Source organism: Octodon degus, unplaced genomic scaffold (assembly GCF_000260255.1).
Source record: "Octodon degus isolate 3935 unplaced genomic scaffold, OctDeg1.0 scaffold00151, whole genome shotgun sequence".
NCBI classification, from domain to species: Eukaryota; Metazoa; Chordata; class Mammalia; order Rodentia; family Octodontidae; genus Octodon; species Octodon degus.
The window spans coordinates 1921731-1927116 of NW_004524727.1; positions in this window are offsets into that span (position 1 = coordinate 1921731).

The window sequence follows — 5386 nt, forward strand, 5'->3', positions numbered from 1 at the left end:
TAAATAAATTTGGTGTAAACTCCAGAGAAATGCTATTTATTCTTTAAGGTAAAGTCCTGACCTGTCTTCTCCAACTTCATTTGACTCATTCTCAGCCAGGAATCCCATAGAGCTGGTATTCTCAACATGGGAACCTGGATTCTCTCAGCAGCCTTTATAGGTCATCTGCTATGTGTTAGGGCACGGAGAATTCATTGATGCTCCTCAGATTGCAGATCCCGTGTGTTAAAGGAACCTATGGGATTATCACAACTTTGGGTTTCCATTTAGAAAACAAGGCAAATGCCCTAAATATTTTGTCAGGCAAAATTATATTCCCAGATCACATTATTTAATGTTCATATAAGCCACAGTGGACTCCAAGTAGTATCTGCACAAAGGATGTAGAGAAATCCTTACGGCATTGTCTCTGCCAGGAAGCCAGTGTGAGCTTGTGGTCTGGACTCCATGATGCTCCTACTTGAACACAACCCAGCACCTCTGCATCGGGGGTGAGGATGGTGCTTCCTTTCCCCTAGCTAGGGACAATGCCATTTCGGGTCGTTCACTCCTTTCTCAAACTACGACTTTTCAGAGACCTCAGTGCCTTCTTGTGAGGTGGAGAAACTGCCCAGCAGGATGGCAGCCCACCAGTCAGCCCCGGCCTGTCACAGCAGGAGCTTCACAGTCTCACCTCCCTGGCTGACCAGGATCTTCTACCACGCACATAGGAGTGTGTGTGTGTGTGGGGGGGGGGGTGCGTGGATGGTCTGTAGTCCCAGCCAGCCCAGGGCAGAACCTTGCCTGTGGCACTGCTCAGGGTTGTCCACCTGCCTCTTGGGGAATCTTCCCTACCCTCGAGTTTCTTTCTGCTCCAGAAACACCCTGCTCAACCACTGTGAGGGAGGCAAGGGCCTTTCACGTGCTCCTCCCTCAGCTTCCTGTCCTTCGTAAGCACTCCTGAGCTCCTCTCTGGACGTGATCTCAATCTGTATTCTTCTGAGCTTCTTTTTAAGACAGAGCTGAGGGAACCATGAAACGGGGGTACACCCATCACCTAAAAAATGTCCATGCACAATTCCAGTGTTGTGAGGCGGGGAAGCGGGCGTGGCCTGTTAATCTCGGAGTTCCAGGACACCTGCGCAGAATCTTTCCCAAAGCCCCGCACCAATCAGAGAGCTAGCTTCAGATTGTCTCCCAGGAACTCAAGCAGTGTTTTGATTGGACAGTTTAGTTCTGAGGGGTGGGAGATACAACAGGTGGCAGCCCTTGAGCTCCTGGTCAGGGCTCTCTTTCACAGCGGTGCGCTCAGCCCTCGGAGGATTTCTCTTTTCCTGCTATTAATTGGCCTGCACTTGCTCTGCAGAATATTTCTTCTCACATCCTCAGTAAATATAAAGCCCTTCTATCTTTTGCACTGTCTTGACCAATTTTTTATTCAACACAGAAATGATTTAGAAATAATCTCCAGAAGGAGATTGTAGCACCCCAGAAACCCGGTAACAGGAAGAAACTAAGCCACTCCTAGCTAATTTGGAGTTGAAAGGCTTGGTGTTTTGGTCAGCGGAGTATTTGTTAACTGTTCATGGGAAAGGTAGCAGGTCTATGGTAACTGGAAGGGCTCAGTTTTGAACTCCCTGACCTTGCCTTTCCTGACGTCTTGAGCTCTTCCTTGCTCTGTCTCTATAGATATTCCAGTGGGAGAGACCATGGCTGGCATTCTAGCCAGATGTGTGTGTGCGCGTGTGTGTGTGCGTGTGTGCGCGTGTGCATGCATGTGCACGCACCACGTTGAAATCAGAGCCTTTAAACAGAGCTACACCCTCTGCCCTTTCTTGATTTCTTTTTTGACACAGGTTCTCATTAAATCACTAAATAATCCAACCTGAGTTCTAACTTGCAGTTCTCCTACCTAAGCTCATAGAGTACTGGGATGACAGAGCAGACAGCATTTTTTTTTTTTTTTTTTTTCGGTTCTGGGAATCCAACTTAGGACTTTGTGCTTCCCAGGCAGGCTCCTGAGCCACCTGAGCTATATCCCCGGTCCCTAGATAGCATTTTGACAGGAAGCCCCAACTGCACATCTCTGCAGGCACAAACACAGCAGCTTTTCACCCCTCTATTTCCTCACTAAGGGGGCCAGCAGGGGCTGGTGACTCCTTCCCCAGATACCCTGTACTCATCAAGACCCTCCTCTACTCCAAGGCAGTTCCTTGGAGTCCTGGATGTCTTGTGTCCAGGTCTAACCAACCAGAAAATCCCCCGGCCCAAAAATGCTTAAGCCAAATAGCAGAACTCAGCTCCACCTAAACACAAGGGCCTCAGGCAGTTGGGGCCCTAAATGTGTGCTTAGGGTGTGCGGGTCTGAGGTGCTGGGTGAATATGCGGTTACACAGAACCTTCTCCGCTGGCTTCTGTTGTTGTGGCCTTGCCGCCTGGGCTCAGACATGCTCTTGTCCTGAGTCTGGTGCTTAGAGATGATTCTGTAGGAACATATCCCAAGTGCCCTTCTACCAGGGGTAGGACCACCACCTAGCTCCAGGGGCCATGCCAGCTACAAAGTGAACAAACATTTTGAGATCCTACTGTGTGCCAGGCATTTTCCTGATGACTAAAGATCCATCATTTCATTTAATTTTATGAACCACAGTCAAGGGGGATGGTCAACACAGAAACTGGAGCTCAGCGAGGTGACTGACGTGTCCCCACAGAGCGTAGGATGCTTCCTGTCTGGAGCAATCAGCTCCCATCAAATGCATGTACTGAGTCCCAGGGCTCTGTGGAGAATAAATAAAATCTCAAGCTATAATTGCCCCACAGAGGAAACTCAGTTGCTGGTCATCTGTGCTGCTCCCAGAATCAGACTAGGACATTGCAAATTGAATTCTCAGCTTTCCCTCTTTATCTGTCAAGGTTTAGATCTAAACGTCCCCCACAAGCTTCACGCGTTCATTGACAGGGTTTTCAGGAAGTGACTGTATTACAGAGTTTATATTGTAGCTGACTTCCTGTTAGGAGGTGGGGCTTGGCGGCAGGGCTGGTCCTGGGGGAGTGGTCAGGGTTTGGGTCCCTCCTGGCTCTGCCCTTTTCTCTCCACTTCCTGTCCACCATGCCAGGACACCTTCCCTCTGTCAGGCCCCTCTCCTGCGGCTGTCATGCCTTGGAGCAGCAGACCCTGGACTGCGGCATGAGCCCAAATAAACCTCTCCATCTTTTCTCTGTGGGTAATGGGCATGGTGTCTAAGTGATCAAGAAAGTGACAAAGACATTGTCCCCCACTGAGCCTCTGAGGAGTCCTGCGAGTGAGTGTGTAGATCGCCGGCCCTGGGCCAAGGCAGTCCTAGCAAGGGACAGCTTGCTCAGGATGGGCAGAGGCACTATGACACCCCGGGCGCTGTCTCTGGGGCAGTGTGGTGGAGCCTTTACTGAGAACCTGGATGCTCTGCTGCAGGCTGCAGATCTGCCTGGTGTGCTTGTGTCTCACCAGGCTGGCTTGGGCACCCAAGCAGAAGGTCTTCCTCTTGGGATGTCACCCAGGAGACCCTCCTCGTTCTGTAGGTTCAGGTGGCAGGGCAGGGAGTTGGCTGGGCCCAAACTGATGGCATCTAGGAACAGTGGGACACCAGGTGGCTCCTGCTGACCTTGGTCAGGAAGGGGTAAGTGCCAGGGGCAGCATGAAGGACACCAGCATGTTCACGTGGAGGCCACGCCAGGGTCACGGCGGCAGCACCAAGGGCCATAGCTCTAGTCATCAGGCTGTGCCCCAGGCCGGAGTCTGTGCTGGCAGAAGTGGGTGACAGAAAGGTTGGAAGATAAGGCAGGCAATCTCGAGAAAGGAGGGAGAGAGCAACCACAGTAAAAAAGATAAGATTTGGGTTCATGTAGGGTGTTCAGCGTTGCTAAATCAGAGGGGCCTCAGAAAGGGAAAACATAGGAAAGAAGCAGCAGAACTGATATGGGGAAGAAAACACCCACATTGAAGAACATTTTCCCTGGGGCCAGCCAGATAGCTCAGCAGACTAAAGTGCCTGCTTAGGCAGAGCGCAGGGACCAGGGTTCAATCCCCAGCATGCCATGCTAGCCCCACCCCCGGGGTGTGCTGAGACAGTAATAGAGACTGGGACTGAGTGTCGTCTGGCTGTAATCCTAGCATTTGGGAAGCTGTAAACAGGAGAATCACTATGAGTCCGATCTAGTAGTGAGACCCTGAACACCCTGTAGACCCTTCCCTAAAAATACAGAAAAAAATAAATGAAATAAAATAAAATAAAATGAAAACCAGCAAATCAACAGCACTAAACAATCACATTTTTGCATGGTGATTTCCATTTAAAAAACATTTTTGCATAGTTTATTTATTGGTACTCATTATAGTTTGTGTATAGGTGTCTCCCCAAAGCCTCATGCAGTCATGGAGCGGGGACTACTAGAGTTTGAGACTAGCTCATGATCCACTGGGATTATGGGTGATCCAAGGCTGGGATTATGAGTCTGAGTACTGCTGGGATTATGGCCACAAGTACTATACCAGCCAGAAGCAGATAGCCTGAATGTGACATCAGAGAGACAGACTTCCTCTCTGTTGCTGTTGTCACTGCTACTCCTCCCATTTGCTCTTGTCTTTGCCACCACCAGGGAAGGTTGCTGTCTGCCATGTGCCACTCTACCTTGGAGCCAGCTTAGTATGGACTGAAACTTCCACTAACTGTGAGCTAAACAAAGGGTATTTGTCCCAGTAACGAGAGAAGAGTAACTGAGACAGTACTCGACTCAAGTACCTAAATATTACTCTTAAAATTCTTAGTGCAAAAATCAAATGAAGCATATGATACCATAAGAAAATAAAGAAAGTGACAGAAAGACTATGCATTATTAGTTTAAAGGAAACTAAAGTTGCACTGGAAGAAATACAATAAAGACTGGACATAGTGCTGAGCTGAGCTGAAATAAACTTCTTCTCTTTTCATTTACAGGGTTGGGCATTTTATTCCAGCAATGAGAAAGGAACAAAAACGTGGGCCTTGACTTAGCATTGTATTTGACTTCTATTTTTAATTAGGAATAAGTTTGTTATATAATACCTTGTTCTGAATATTTAATTTTAAACAGCACTTGGAAGGCTGAGGCAGGAGGACAGCTGCAAGTTCGTGGCCAGCTAGGGGACTACACAGCAAATACCTGTCTCAAAAACCAAAGCAAGAACAACACCAAAATGAAACTACGATAAAAATATACAACTGGCTCATGTGGGAAGAATATTCACATAGGCAAAGAATGTAATCGCAACATACGTGTGAGCAAACGCAGTGGTGGAACTGTGCAGGAAGGAGAGCAGGGGCAGGGTGTGTGCAATGTAACAGAATGATGCCTAGTTACGGCGAGAAGGCTGTGGGTGTGCATACCCCGC